Below are 16,373 nucleotides of genomic sequence, written 5' to 3'. Positions count from 1 at the left end.
CTGCACAGCTGACCATACTCTTTCCTCATTTCTTAAGTTTGCTTGTGATTGTGCCAATGTGGTAAAGCTCCTTCCTGCCATTGAGAATGTAAATCAGGATTAAACCAGGTTGTGATTTATATGAACCCCTCCTGATGAAGGAAGAACCATGCAGCTAGGATCAGTTTTCATTGTTTCTCAGGAATGACCATATTGAAAAATAAACTGAGGGAAAAAGGAATTTTGGACAGTCTCCATTTCCTTGTATGTTTAACTTCCCCTTCATTATCAGAGACCTTATTTTAAATTTTATTTCAGCACATGGGCCTAGATTCCATGGAGCTTTACATATGTCATATGCCAGTTTTGAGGCATAATGTCTTTAACAATCACCTTGTACAAGAATTAGAAGTATGTGATTTATTGTCATTTAGCCAAGATAAATAGTGGTTTTCCTTAAAACTTGCAACAATTGCTGTGAATGAGCAAATGTTTATACAAGGTGTGAAATTAAGTTTCTCATAGTCACAAAATGTGAGTCCTAGCCAACACTCTGAAATCATATTTATATTTTGGGTAACAATTTCAGTGGTGTTCTTCGTTGCAATTAGGAGTCCTGCTGCTTCAAGAAATGATACCCTCAGCCAGATTGAGCTCTTAATAAAGCAAGCTAGGCTGAAAGCTGGTGAAAAACGGGTTTAGTCCTTGGTTTTAAAATGTACAAATTCTGTCAAAAATTTTAGGTTACTGAATCTTTTCCTTCAGAGTTTTATTTCCTAATCTGCTCCATTGAACTGTTTCTTCCACTAACAAGGAATTAAATTGTGCCTGTGCTGACTGCTATCTGCTGCAAAAAGTGTCAGAATTCAGTGAACTAAGAAGGTTTTCCTTAGCAGCAATGAAGTGGTTAAAGCTAGATATATTTGTCTTTTTTTTTTCCCAAATGGAACTAGGCAGGTTAATGTTTCTGTATAGCTTTTGTACCAAACAGTCATAACCTATTTTAAAGAGAGAGTTTTCAAGTGAAGACTAGAATTCACAAAATGATTGAATATTGTGCACTTATTTTAAAGAGCTAATTGGAAGCATACCCATCTCCTGTCAAATTTCTTCCTGGTAAGTCAAGAGTGATGTATTATTTTGTACCCCTTACCTTTTTACCCTGAGGTCCCATTTGTTTTATGGAAAGATAAAGTGCAGACACATGAAATAGCTTTTTGTGTACGTGAGCTAGTACTTGCCAGTCTGTTTTCAGCCCTCCTGAATACTAGAATCTCTTAATCATTGAAGCGGACTGCTGATAGCAGTAGTTCATGTTTTGGGGTCAAAATCAGGTGTACTCTAAATGAGAGGAAATATTTTGCCCTGTCCAGCATTTGATATTTAATGAACTGGGTGGCTGGTTCATTTCTAAAGCAGTTTACAGTTAGAACTACTGTTCTTGTTAAGTGGCAGGTCACTTTCTCTATTCTCCTCTTCTCTTCATCCACCCCCTATTTAAAGGGTGTTACCACACACTCCCCTTAAGAAACTGATTTTTCTTGTTTGTGATAAGCTTGTACTTTTGGCAATTTGTAGACCAAAAGCTATTTAAAGACACAGGTAAAGGTTCAAGCTGAGACTCTGAATTGGAGTGTCATACAGTTATATTAGGTGTGCAGTAAAAAGTTTAAAATGTTAATTTGAGCAGACCAGATATCGTTAAGTTTTTGGAAAAAATAATGAGATCTGTAGAATCCTAATGGCAGATACACTTTATTGTCTGTCAATCTGTCAGAAAATAGCATGATCTCGTGCCACTCTGTCAGAAAACAGCATGATCTAGTAGAAAGAATTCTGTTTCAAGGTGAGGAATATTCTGGGGTGAGTGGCTCTGCTACAAAACAGGTATTTCTTTTGGGCTGTCTCATGACTTCTCCATTACCAAAAACTGGGGAATTCCAGTGAAGAAAGCACTATTCCTTTCTTCAGATATGTTTCAGGCACTGTACAAGGAAGGGATTTTTGTTTTTAAGTGCCATCAAGTTGGTTCTGACCCATAGTCACCATGTATCGGGTTTCTGAGGAGCTATTGGTGCTTATCCTACAGCGCCACACCAGGACTCCTATGCAAGGAGGATAGCAGCAGTAAACCCAGAGTTTCATAAGTGATCAGATTTCAGTACTAAAATCTAGATTTTTTTTTTCAAATGGCAAGTCCTGGTGTGGTACTATGGCATAATGTGTGGAACTGTAAGGTTGGTTTGAACCTCAAGATTGGCGGTTCAAACTCACCATCCGCTCCCTGGAAATGTCGCGGAACCAACTCCATGGTACTTAACAATAGTAGCACATAAGTAATGCAACTTAGTTGGACAAACAAAATACTTTCTGCTATGAAGGGGAGTCAAAAAGTATTGCAGCAAAATTATAGAAACTTTTGATTAAACAGTATCAAAATGTGAAGCTGTTGTTCCTCAACTCATCTGCCATCTAGCCCTGTCCACTTCTGAAAGAGGTGTTTCTATCCTTCTCACCTTAGCTTCCCCCAAGATCTCTAGAGGCACAGTGGGTTAAACATTGAACTGTTAACTGAAAGGTTCAAATCCACAGCAGAAAGATGAGGCAATCTGCATCTGTAAAGATATAAAGCCATGGAAATGCTGTTGGGGATGGCTCTGTTCTTTCCTATGGGATCATGATGAGTTGGAATCCACTTGGGGGCAGTAAGAGTTGAGAACCTTTTCCCAAAGAGTTCTGTGCTCTTCTATTTACACTTCATTAAAACAGTGATTTTGGTATCCTTGAGGGATTCACATCACATTACTAGTAATGTTCTTTGAGTTTTGAGAACAAAACAATGTCTAGATGCATGGAGGGGGTTGTAATCATTGCAATGAAACGAAGTACGATTGGATGAATGTAAAGCTGATGTTCTCCCATGTAAACTATCACTCAATTCACAATAAAAACTTAAGGTGAAAAAAAAAAAAGGTCTAAAGGACAAGACCAGGGCTGTGGAATGAAGGATGATGATGGGGAAAGGTTTCCCAATGAAATGATCCTAGGACAGCTCTTGCTATCCTCAAAAGAATGAGCAGGTGCTTTGTTGTGGCAGAAAAAGTTTCTCAGTGCAGCTCTTCTCACCCTTTCTCACCAATGTAATTTTCACTTTTCTTAAAACATCTTTATAGTAAGTCCTGTGATAACATTGTGCCCTTCAAGAAAATCTTTCACAAATGGCCCTTTGGAATCCTGAAAAACAGTTGCCATAACCTTCTGCGCTAACCTCTCTTCTGCCTTGTGTTTTACAATTTAAAAGATGTTAATAAGGACCCTGTTGAGGTGGTCCATCCAGATCTGATTATTCTGAAGAGTAGTGTGTCTTATCCTATTTTGGTCAACAGTAGTTTACAGAGCTATATGTCAGAGTGGGACAATCTTTTCTTTAAACTTTTAATGTGTGTGTGTGTGTGTGTGTGTGAGAGAGAGAGAGAGAGAGAGATATTTTTTTTTAGTGTATGCATAAGTAGAATAGTGTAATGAACACATATGTTCTCCAGCAGCTATCAACCCCTCATATTATTTGAAAGTAAATATGAAGCATTATGTTTTATACATAAATATTTCAGTAGGTATCACAAAAGCAGAAAGATACATAAATTGTAAAGACTTTAAAAAAAACATACTACAGTATTATTGTTTTTTTTAAAATAAGAGATAGTTTCATAAAATCAAATATCCAGCCAATGTTCAAATTTCTAGTTATCTTGTAGGTGCCACAATTTTGTTTTTTAACAGTTCGTTTGAATCAGAACCCAAATAAATCCCATACTAGGTGATTGATGTCTTTTATGTCTTTCAGTATATAGTTTCCACCTCCATATCCTTTCTTTTTATTATTTTTTTCTCCCTCTCCCTTACAATTTTATTATTGAAGAACAATGGGCTCAAAGATAGCAATGATTGTGAATTCTGTTTACACAAAAGGTCTCTATGAGCTGGAGCAGACTGTACAGCACCTAACAACAAAAATAATAGGATTTTTCTTTAAAAAGCATTCTGCTTTATTTATTTTGTTTCTAAAACAAAAGCCATCAGCACCTCTAAGATATGGAAAACTCCTTAGCAATTACTATACTGTACTTTTACATATGAGAGCTGAGGCCCAGAATGAATGTCCAAGGCCACAGCAGTAGTGGCAAGGTGGTAACTAGACTCCAAATGTTCTCACTTTCAGTGCAGTACACTTGTCAGTAAAACAGACTTTGAACTGTTTTACAATCTAGATATTCTACTTCCTTTTTTGCCAGCAGAAGTTTTGCTGCTGTTTGAATGCTCTGTTGCATTTACTGTTTCTGTATAGAAGCCTCAGTCAGACGATTTCCTACATGCATATTGTCAAGTGTTCATGCAGAAGCAGCTTTTGAATAAGGTACCAGAAATCATGACAAATAGCAAGTGTTTTAAGGGTTAACCTTCCTGACTCGCTGGCTTGGCAGGGCCATAAAGAATTCTGCTCCTTGTAACTGACATCAAAGTAGTACAGCTGCTACTAGAGTCCCAATTAGTGCTTTTTTTCTGTTTAAATGGGGCTCCTGCAAGTTTAATCGTGAAATAACTGTGTTGTGATCAGGGTTTGGGAGAGCAGAAAAGGGGCAGACCTCTTTTATAATTATAGTGTTCTTAAAGCGTAATGATCTGTTTTTTTCAGTCTTTCCTGATTAAATAAATAATACCATTGCAGATTAGAGACAGAACCAACTTAATTTATTGCTGTGCAATTTTTTTTGGATGTCTTTGGTAGCTATTTCTTTAATCACTGTAAACAATATATTTACAAATTTTTTTAAAAGAAAGTAATGAAGGAGAATTGGTTAAAAGTTCATCTTGTCAAAGAAGGAAAAAAGACTGAAGATTACTTCTTTGCTTCTTTAAATTGCCTTCCTTTCCCAGCAGGACATTGAAAAGGCCTATGGCACTGTAGGATAAAGCACTGGACAGCAAAGTCAGTTTGAACTGCAAAGTCAGCAGTTCAAATCTACTAGCCACTCTTCAGATACCCTGTACAGGGTTGTTATGAGTCGGAACTGACTTGAAGCACTTAACAACACCAACAACCATCAGAAATGGAAGATTGGCTTTGTGATAGCATTTGCTCTTCACGTTGGCAACAGGACTAGCACTCAGATAATCTCATCACTCATCTCAGTGATAGTTCACTCCAGTTTGTTCACTTTTAGCTCTGAAGGGTTGGACTAATCTAGTGATAAGGACTCTTCGAATTGCTCTCTATAGTTGTTGTTGCTAAGTGCCACCAAGTCAGTTCCAACTCATAGTAACCTTTATATAGGGTTTCCAAGGAGCAGCTGGTGAGTTTGACCTGCCGACTTTGCAATTCAAACCGGCTTCATGACCCAGTGCTTATCCTACAGCGTCACACCAAGACTGCCTCTCTAGTGTAATTCTTATTTTTATAGAACCATCTCTGTTTTGGAGATAATTATTAGTTTCAATCATCTTCCCTCTGGCCTCATACCCTCTTCTTGGAGAACTTGCTTACCTCACACTGTCACTCTCCTTTTTTTCTTAACTTCCTTTTAGTGGTGGCCCTTTCTGTTCCTTCCAGCCAATATCTCAAAAATAACTTCTGTATTTTCATTATGTCCTATGCCCTCTCTCTTTATAATTCTTCATCATATTACTACTACCTGTTTCTATTTTTCTTTGGCTCACTAAGCTGTGTACTCTTAGAGGGCAGGAATAGGTCTTGTTTTTCTTTGTCCCATCAACACTTAAAACAGTGTAGGGAAGCAGTTAAATGTCGAAAGAATGAATGATCCTAGCCCATTGCTAAGTTTTTTTTGTTTTTTTTTTTAAGAAAAAAGTCTGGAAACTGAAGCCCAGAGATTATGCAGTTTGCTCAAACTTTATGAAGCTGCTGGTTTATTTAGAAGCAGAAACTGGATCAGAACTCAGGACTTTTACCAAACTCTGCTTTCCTGGAGACATTGGTTTAATCTCTTTGCTCTGTTAGTTCTTTGCTTGGTTTTCTAGCATGTAATGAACCATCTGTTCTCTTTTGAAGGCATTAATAATCAATGGTAGTGGTGGTGGTCGTGTGCCATGGAGTCAGTTCTGACTCATAGAAACCCTGTGTAGGGTTTCTGGAACTGTAAATGTTTATGAGAGCAGAAAGCCTCATTTTCCTCCTGCGGAATGGCTGGTAGTTTCAAACTGCTGACCTTGAGGTTAGCAGCCTGATTCATACCTACTGGAACTCCCTAAAAGCAATAGGGTTGGTCTAAAAAATTAAAGGAGGAGAAGCATGATATGTCTAGATGGCCCATTAATTAAATTCTTATTTGCTCTTTATAACAGAGAGAGATGCCTGTTTATAATATTTTAACATAAGATGAACTTCTCATATTAGAGATATGATGTTAAATATTCATTTATTTGCTTATAAAATTAGAGGTACATTCCTTTTTTAAAATATTGGCTCCAAGATACCATTAAAACTTGGACTATTTAGCAAAACCTTCTCTAAATCACATACTTAAAGGGTGAAAAAATTTAATAGCAATAACCAAAACAAGTTTTACAAATGACAAATAAGTTGAACTTTCTGAAGAATGTCTGATAAAAACCTGAACACTCATTCTTAACCAGTCTCTTACACCTGACTAGCAAGATTCTTCCTGCTATCCCATTTCCATTCTGTTGGTACTACCTCATAACAACCCTAGAAGACAGAGTACAACTGCCCCATAGTGTTTCCAAGACTGTAAATTATTATGGACGCAAATGGCCTCACCTTTCTCCCATGGAGTGGCTGGGGGGCTCAAAAAATGGTCAGCCTTTTGGCTAGCCAATGCTTATTTAACCCATAGCATCACCAGGGCTTTTCTCCCTGGTATACTTTTATTCCTTGGCACCTTTCCGATTTGTTGGTCTTTAAAAATGCTTATGCCCTTCTGAACTGATGAGAGAGAGAGGTGGTGGGGTGGGAGTAAGGGGAGATCTAGAAAAACACCTCCAAGAAAGTGATTAAAAATGCAGTAACTAGTAGCAGAACAAATGGAAGATGGTCATTGGAGCACAGCTGCAGTGATGAGTAAGCACCCAGTGCAAAAATAACACCTAAGACATGAATTGGTGACCTGGTGTGGTGCTGTAGGATCAACACTGGACTGCTAATCACAAGGTTGGTGGTTCAAACCCACAGGCCGCTCTTCATGGTCACTGTGGGTTGGAACTGACTTTGACCACATTTGACAACAAAAAGAAATGAATTGAGGCTGTGGTAGTCTAAGTCAAAAATGGCGGTGGCTGGGTCTCAGGTTTCTGGGCTGCTGATTCAGTCCTGGCCCTAGCTGGAGCAGCCAATGGTGAGCAGTGAGCTCATGGTGAAAAAGGCTCAGCTTGCATGTGGAAGGCCCTCACCTACTTCGTTGCCCTCCCCGGGGTGGGAGTGAGCATGCTGAATGCCTACCTGAAGTTGCACCACACAGAGCACGAGAGACCCGAGTTCATCACCTACCCCCATGTCCACATCAGGGCCAAGCCCTTTCTTTCTCTAGGGAGATAGTAATCACACTTTGTTTCATAATCCTCATATGAATCTGCTTCCAACTGGTTATGAAGATGACTAAAGAGAACCTGGACCACTTCTGGGGACCACAGCACTGGCATGGACCATTACTCGCACACGGACCAGAAAAGTGTAAAGGACCTGAAGCGCACTTTTGCTTGCCATAAAATGATGACCAATACACTGATCTTCCATCCCTTTGTTTGTGACAGGAGATGGCTTAAATAAATAACTTCATCATGACCTGAAAAGACAAAAAAAAAAAAAAAGAAGAAGAAATGAATTGGGAGGACAATTTATAGTAAAAGGTTAAGTGTAACCCTCTGGTAATCATATTGTTCTTTCCTATGCTATACTTTCAGGCAAATGAGCAGAGCAGGCCCCAGAGGGGATAACAGACAGCCCAGATCTCAGTCAAGACTCCCAAATCCTGTTTGTTGTTGATTAGCACTACATCTTGGATAAGTCACTTCTCTGGGCCAAAATGTCTCATCCCTTAAATGAATGAATTAAACTAGGTAATCTCCAGGGCTCCTTCTCCCCATACTCACTCCTCACTTACTGCCATGGTTAGGTTCCAAAGCCCAGGTCATTGTGTGAAAATTGGCATCCTGCGAAATGAAAGGTTTTTGTTTCTTGTTTTTAGACCATCCTTTTCTTAGCACCCCCCCCCTTTTTTTTTTTTAAGAAAATGTGGAAATAATAACAGCTAACTGAATCCACAGCACATCACCACTACCACCACCAAGATTTACCAATGTGTTCATCACTGTGATGAGTCCAGTTATAGAGTAGTCTTCCCTCTGTGGAGAAGGATGCTTGGGGGAGACAATACTGGATAGAACTGGTGTGACTAGAGGGGCTTACCCACTTCACTTTCCACATACGCTGGGTCTCACACCCTTGCAAGTCCTGTGTTTAGGATCTCAGAGTCTGCTCTGCCCTCAGGACCTTAAAACTCACTGAGACTCAGAGCTTCTTTTAAGGGTGCTGGAAGCTTGGCCCCACCGAGTCAGAGACTTCAGGCCTGGTTTGGCTCACTTTGGGAACTCATGAAACATATTCCTTCCAAATAACCTCTCCAGTGCCTCTTTCTTCCTCTCCCACAGCAGTTTTGATTTGACAGGCCCCAGACTGCATGGTGGTGATGGTGGTGGCGATGTGCCGTGGAGTCGGTTGTAACTCATAGCAACTCTGTACAGGGTTTCTGAGGCTGTAAATTTTACAGGAGCAGAAAGCCTCATCTTTCTACCGCAGAACAGCTGGTAGTTTCAAACTGCTGACCTTAAGGTTCGTAACCACTATGTTACCAGAGACCACATAGGAGCTGGGAACCTAGACCAGACTTTTCACAGGCACGGTGTGCTTCGGTAGGCTGTGGTCATGGAGAAGGCTGACCCCAAGTGGCAGCTGACCCACTTGGCAGGGATGGAGGGGAGGCTGTGGGGCAGCTCGGCCAACTTCCTGGAGGCCTCTCTGAGACGCTCATGGGAGGGGACACTGAGGCCATTTCAGCCATGCTGGTCATCTCATTAATGCACAGAATAGTTGGGTTGTTTTCAAGTGCTGTCTAGTTGGTTCCAACTCATAGCGACCCCATATAGAGCTTCTGGGGCTTTAAATGTTCACAGGAACAGAAATCTTCATCTTTCTAACTATTGTCATAAATGCTAAATGTTGGATACTGAGATAGCCTTTAATTGAAGAGAAAACCAAAACAACTACAACCAAACTCACTGCCGTCGAGTCAATTCTGACTGATAGCAACCCTGCCTACATGTCTGCATATAATCATATATCCTGAATGATCAAGGGTCATTGAAAACTCAACCCACCAATAATACGGTGAGAAAGGACTTCTAGAATATTGGCTCTTAATGACACAGGAGCCTCATGGTATTTTGTTTGATTTGTATATATATATCTTAAGCCTGGTACCTTTCCTCCACAAGTATCAGAAACCATAGTACAATAGCTTAAACACTGAATTACAAGAAAACAATTTATTATAGCAAGAAATTCCAAGGTGGGGCAATGCTAGGAGTTAAACTATATTTAATCAAATCTAAGATGTTGTTGTTGTTGTTATGTGCCATGGAGTTGGTTCCAAATCATAGGAACCCTGCATAGGGTTTCTGAGGCTATAAATCTTTATGGGAGCCAAAAACCTCATCTTTCTCCACGGAACAGCTGGTAGTTTCGAACTGCTGGCCTTGCGGCTCGCAGCCCGATTAATAACCACTACGCTACCAGAGCTCCTTAAATCTAAGGTTGTTTTTGTTGTTGTTAAGTGCCATAGAGTCGGTTCCAACCCATAGCGACTAAGATGTTGTTGTTGTTAAGTGCTGTCGAGTTGATTCTGACCCATAGCGATCCTGTATAGGGTTTCCGAGGAGCAGCTGGTGAGCTTGAACTGCCAACCTTGCAGTTCAAACGGCTTTTCAGTCTGGCGCATTAACCCACAGTGCCACACCAGCGACTAAGATACCACCAACTAATTCTACAATGTGCACCTTTATTTTTTGCTCCACTATGAAAGAAAAGCTGTCAATTAAACTGTGACATACTATTGATTAGAAAGCATAAGCAATTTCAGAGATGACAAAATGTGGAGAGAAAATGTATACCTTAGAATCCAGTAGCTCAAGGATACCATCTTTCCTAATCACTATCTCAGAATGCAGGCCTTGTCCAAGGGTAGCACCCTTTGCAGTTGCCAAAAGGGCTGCAGTCCATGCTCTCCTAACAACATAAAGCAGAGGATGCAGGTGACCATCTCTTCTAGTGCCTCCTGTTCCAAAAAAGGAAGTCATCACAGGGAACTCCATAGCTTGATTGCCCATATTGGCCAGAACGGTTGGGTATCATACATGTGCCCATTGGTATCACATCGTTCTCAAAGGAACTGGAACTTATTTATTCAGACTATTCAGGGTTTACTCTGTAACTGTGGGCAGTTCCACCTTCCTTGAGGATGATACCTGTCATACAGTTTTGTTCACAAAGAAGAAAAGAGGAGTAAACAGATAACTCTCATTTTCCAGATGGAAATGTCACAGGAAGATGGTTTGTTATTAATGTCAGTTACCTTCCTCCTTTGAGCATTTGAATGTTTGAAGATTTGTTGCTCTATTAAATTGATTGGAGCAAACAGTTCTCTGGGCTGCTAACTGAAATGTTGGGAGGTTCCAGTCCTCCCAGTGACAACTCTAAATAAAGGCCTAGCGATCTACTTTTGAAAAATCAGTCAATGAAAACCTTATGGAGCACAATTCTACTCTGATACACATGGTTTGCATGAGCTAAGGCAACTTTTTTTTTTTTAAAATAGCAGTTGGTACACATTTCAAAATAAAAGGTACACATTACATTTTTGGGTAAAAAATTTCTCAAAAAATTTTAAACTATGGAGCTTATTTCTAAATGCTTGCTGATTATGTTGTGTCATGATATTCCCGAAATGTCTTTTAAAGTGGGTCTGTCTGGATTAGTGGATTCATGGTATGGTGCTGTGCAGTCCAGAGCACGTCAGTTTGAACCACAAGGTTGGAGGGTCTTGCTTACCAGCCGCTCTCAGAAACCCCATACACGGTCACTGTGAGTTGGAACAGACTTGACGGCACTTAACAACATATTAGTGGTGTTTGAGCATTCCTCATCTTCCTCCTTAGAAACATTGAGGCTTACTTTTATAAATTTTTTTTAATGTTTTGCAACAAGGTAGATGTTCTCAATGCTTTTGCTTTTTACTTGGAATAATGAAGTTGTTTATTTCTGGAAACATTAAGAATAAATACTGTCTCCCAGTTGTTGCTTAATAATGAGATTCTTACTTAGCTCACTCTTAGCCTTTTATTCATTCCCTCAGTTCCTCTTTACTGTCTGGTGACCATTTCCCCCATCGTTCCCTTGAAAACTGTACTGTGATTTATTCATGAATACCTACTACTTATGCCTTTGAAGGCTAGTACCTAATTTGTTCTTGATTTTTTTTTTTTTAAACAGGACTGATAAATATAGTCCAGGCTGTTTTGTGTTCACACTGGCCCTTTTGTGGTTCCAGGGTTCTTTTCTTGTGTGTTGTAAGGGGTTAGACCTCTGATAATGATGCAAGTCTGGCAGTGCTTGGGAAAGGTTTTTTTGTAGCAGTATAAGCTGCTTTGCATAGCGTGACTTTGAGAAATAGCTGTAAAGAACTGCAGAAAGTTTTCTTCTATTTTTTGGGGAAAAGGGTTAACTAAGATTAGATTGGAGTCCTGGTGTGGCATTGGAGGATAAGCACTGGACTGCTAATCCAGGAGTTGGCAGTTCAAACCCACCAGCGACTCCTTGGAAAACCTATACAGGGTTGCTATGAGTCAGAACTGACTCCATGGTACTTAACAAGAAGATTAGAGTAAGGTGTATCTAACCTAAGCCATGTGCTTTTCATTTAGCTCATCTACATGCAAATGTTGACTAATGAAAGAGGAAGACAGAAGAAGAACTGATAGGTTCCAACTGTGTTGGCAAAGAATACTGAATACACCCAAACCAAAAACCAAACCCATGTCCTCAAATTGATTTTGACTTATAGCAACCCAATAGGACAGAGTAGAACTGTTTGTTCCCTAGAATTTCCAAGGCTATAAATTGTTACCAAAGTAGACTGCCATATATTTCTCTCCTGTTTCGGGTACATTTCAGTTTGCAGTCAAGCACTTAACTCACTGTGCTTCCAGATCGTCTTTGAATATACCATGGACTGTCAAAAGGACAAACAAATCATTTTTAGAAGAAATAGAACCAGAATGTTCCTTTCAATTGAGGATGGTGAGATTTTGACTCATTCACTTTAAACTTGTCATCAGGAAGACCAGTTGATAGAAGTGGACATTATATATCTGGTAGTGTTGTTGTTAGGTGCCAGTGAGTCAACATTGACTCATAGCAACCCTGTGTACAATAGAACAAAACATCGCCTAGTCCTGGGCCAACCTCACATTCGCTGGCATACCCGAGCCCACTGCTGCTGCCGCTATGTCAGTCCATCTTTCTGGGGGCTTTCCTCTTCTCTGACCCTCCACTTTACCAAACTTACACTTCTCCAGAGACTGGTTCCTCCTGACAATATGTCCAAAGTATGAGAGACGAAGCCTAGCCATCCTGGCTTCCTGGGAGCATTCTGGCTGTTTTTCTTTTGGTAGTCCATGGTACTTTCAGTATTCTCCTGCAACACCATAACACAAAAGCATCAGTTCTTATGCGGTCTTCCTTATTTACTGTCCAACTTTTGCATGCATTATTGAAAATACCGTGTCTTGGCTCATGAACACCTTAGTCTTTAAACTGACATTTTTGTTCCTCAACACTTTGAAGACGTCTTGTGCAGCAGATTTTTCCAATGCAGCACACTGTTTGATTTCTTGACTGCTGCTTTCATGACTGTTGATATTTGATCTGAGCAAAATGAGATATTTGACAACTTCAATCTTTTCTCCATTTACATGGATGTTGTTCATTGATCCAGTGGTGAGGATTTTTTGTTTTCTTTACATTGAAATGCAACCCATACCAAAGGCGTGGTCTTTGATCTTCATGAGTAAGTATTCTAAATCTTCTTTGCTTTCAGCAAGCAAGGGTGTAAAATCTTCATATCGCACATCATTAATGAGTCTTTCTCCATTCCTATTGCCATGTTTCTCTTCATATGATCCAGTCTCTCAGATTATCTGATCAGCATACAGATTGAATAAATATGGTGAAGAATGTAATCCCAGTGCACACCTTTCCTAATTTTAAATCATTCGGTGTTCCCTTGTTCTGTTTGAACAACTACCTTTTGGTCTGTGTACAGGTTCCTTATGAGGACAATTAAGTGTGCTGGAATACTTATACTATGCAGTGTTGTCCATAGTTTGTCATGATCCACAAAATTGAAAACCTTTGCATAGTCAATAAAGCACAGGTAAACATCTTTCTGGTATTCTCTGATTTCTGCCAAGATCCATTTGAGGAGGATATGAAACAAGCAATGATATACCTCATTCCACATCCTCCTCTGAATACGGCTTAGACCTCTGGAAGTTTTCTGTCAATGTATGGTTGCAGCATTATTTTATATTATCTTCACTAAAACTTTACTCGCATGGAGTATCAGTGATACTGTCCAATGATTTCTGCATTCCCTTGTGTCACCTTTCTTAGGAATGGGCACAAATACGGATCTCTTCTAGTCAGTAGGCCAAGTAGTTGCCTTCCACATTTTTTGGTTTAGATGAGTGAGTGCCTCGAGTGCCACATCAGTATGTAGTTGAAAGATTTCAATTTGTATTCCATCTATTATTATTTGCCAATACCTTCAATGCACCTTGGACTTATTCCTTCAGTATCATTGGTTCTTGATCATATGCTACTTCTTGAAATGGTTGAACACTGACCATTTCTTTTTGGTACAGTGACTGTATATTCCTTCTATCTTCCATTGGTGCTTTCTGCATCATTCGATATTTTGCTCTTAGAATCCTTCAATACTGCAAGTCTAGGCTTGAATTTTTTTCTTCATTTCCCTCAGTTTAAGAAATGCTGAGTGAGTTCTTCTCTTTTGGTTTTCTAACTCCAGGCCTTTGCACATTTCCTTATAATATTTGACATTGTCTTCTTGAACTGCCTTTTTTTTTTTTTTTAAAGTTTTTATTGTGAATTGAGTGCTAGTTTACACGGGAGAACATCAGCTTTACATTCATCTTATCGTATTTTGTTTCATTGCAATAATTACAATCCTCTCCATGCATCATCAAACAACCAAAGGGTACAACCTGCAAGCCTGCCCCCCTGCTGTCAGCACACAGCCCCTCTCCCTACCTGAGTCCAAAGTCCCCAGCCACTCTGTCTCTCCACGTCATCGTTTCTGCCTCCATCTTTGGCGTCACTTTTGAAATTTTATGTTCAGCTCTTGTACCTCCTCACTTCTTCCATTTGCTTTAGCATCTCTACGCTAGAGAGCAAGTTTCGGAGTCTCTTCTGGCATCTATTTTGGTGTTTTTCTTCTTTCTTGTCTTCTTAATGACCTTTTGCTTTCTTCCTATATGGTGTTCTAGATGTCATTTCACAAGTCTTTTGGTCTTCAGTCTTTAGTGTCTAATGCATCAAACCTGTTCTTCAGATGATTTCTAAATTCCGGTGTGACATATTAAAAGTCATATATTGGCTCTTGTGGATTTATTTTAATTTTCTTCAGCTTCAGCCTGAACTTGCATATGAGTAATTGATGGTCTGTTCCAAACAGTCTGCCCCGGCCTTTTTTTTGGCTGATCATATGGAGCTTTTCCACAGTATTTTTCCACAGACATAGTCAGTTTGATTTCTGTGTTTTCCATGTGGTGTGAGGTCCATGTGCATAGTCATCTTTTATGTTGTATAAAAAAGTATTTGCAAAAAAAAGAAGTAATTTCAGTGAGGAAGTCATTGGTCTTAAAAATTCTATCATGTGATCTCTAGCCTTGTTTCTATCACCAAAGCCATATTTTCCAATTACTGATCTTTCTCTGTTTCCAACCTTTGCATTCCAGTCACCTGTAATTATCAGTACACCTTGATTGCATGTTTGATCAATTTCAGACTGAAGAAATTGATAAAATTCTTCAATTTCATCATCACTGGCTTTAATGGTTAGTTTGTAAATTTGCATACTAGTGCTATTAACTGGTCTTCCTTGTAGGTGGATAGATATTATTCTATCATAGATAGCATTGTACTTCAAGATAGATCTTGATATGTTCTTTCTGATAATGAATGCAACACCATTCCTCTTCAATTTGTCATTCCCCACATAGTTAACCATGTGATTGTCAGATTCAAAATGGCCAATGCTAGTCTATTTCAGTTCACTAATGCTTTAGGATTAATGGGCCAGACTGCAAAGCATTTGAACTGCAAGGTCAGCAGTTCAAGCTCACCAGCTGCTCCTCGGAAACCCTATACATGGTTGCTATGGGTCAGAACTGACTCTATGCCACTTAACAACAACAACAACAATGCCTAGGATATTAATGGTTATGCATTTCATTTTTGGCAGTTTCCAGTTTTCCTAAATTCATACTTTGTACATTGCATGTTTCGATTATTAATGGATATTTACAGCTGTTTCTCTTCATTTTGAGTTGTGCGCCGTCAACAAATAATGGTCCTAAGGGCTTTACTCTATAGTGTCATCATGGTCAACTCTACTTTGAGGAGGCAGCTTTTCCCCAGTTGCATTTTGAGTGCCTTCCAACCTGAGGGGCTCATCTTCCAGCACTGTATCTGACAATATTCTGGTGTTCTTCATCATGTTTCAGTAGTCACTGTTCTGGTGATGACAGTGTTCCACTGCTATTCATAAGGTTTTCAGTGACTAAATACTCAGGAGTAGTCTGTCTCTCCTTCTTCCTCATCTGTCTTTGTCTGGAAACTCAGCTGAAATCTGTCCACTGTGGATGACCCTGCTAGTATTTAAAATACTTGTGCCATAGTTTCCAGACTCTCAGCAACACGCAAGCTACCACAGTATGACAAACTGACAGACGAGTGGTGGATATCTGGTGGAGGGCCAACTAAAACCAGAGAAATCCTTATTGAGCTGCACTGACATAACAGTCATGACAGTGGACTTAAACATCCCAACAGTGAAGGTCGCACCTGGTCACTTTTTATTCTGTTGTTATACATAAAATTGCTATGACTGATAAGAGAGGGCATATGCACAAGAACACCCACACTTACAGATAATACCCACTTGACCTGGCTTCAATGACTGAATGATCAGAGCTCAACTAGAAGAAGAAAGAAGAGGGAAAAAATA

General features: G+C 39.6%; 1 protein-coding gene and 1 pseudogene across 2 annotated transcripts in view; both read left to right on the top strand.

Moving 5' to 3' along the window:
* The window catches only part of MED27 (mediator complex subunit 27), a 340,395-nt gene that overhangs the window by 161,447 nt on the left and 162,575 nt on the right, over window positions 1–16,373 (top strand). The window lies entirely within an intron of this gene.
* LOC102811573 lies at window positions 7,281–7,613 on the top strand (annotated as a pseudogene).

Source organism: Chrysochloris asiatica, unplaced genomic scaffold, assembly GCF_000296735.1.
Source record: "Chrysochloris asiatica unplaced genomic scaffold, ChrAsi1.0 scaffold00014, whole genome shotgun sequence".
NCBI classification, from domain to species: Eukaryota; Metazoa; Chordata; class Mammalia; order Afrosoricida; family Chrysochloridae; genus Chrysochloris; species Chrysochloris asiatica.
Note: the sequence above shows the minus strand (reverse complement) of the source record. Positions and strands in the feature narration are given on the sequence as shown.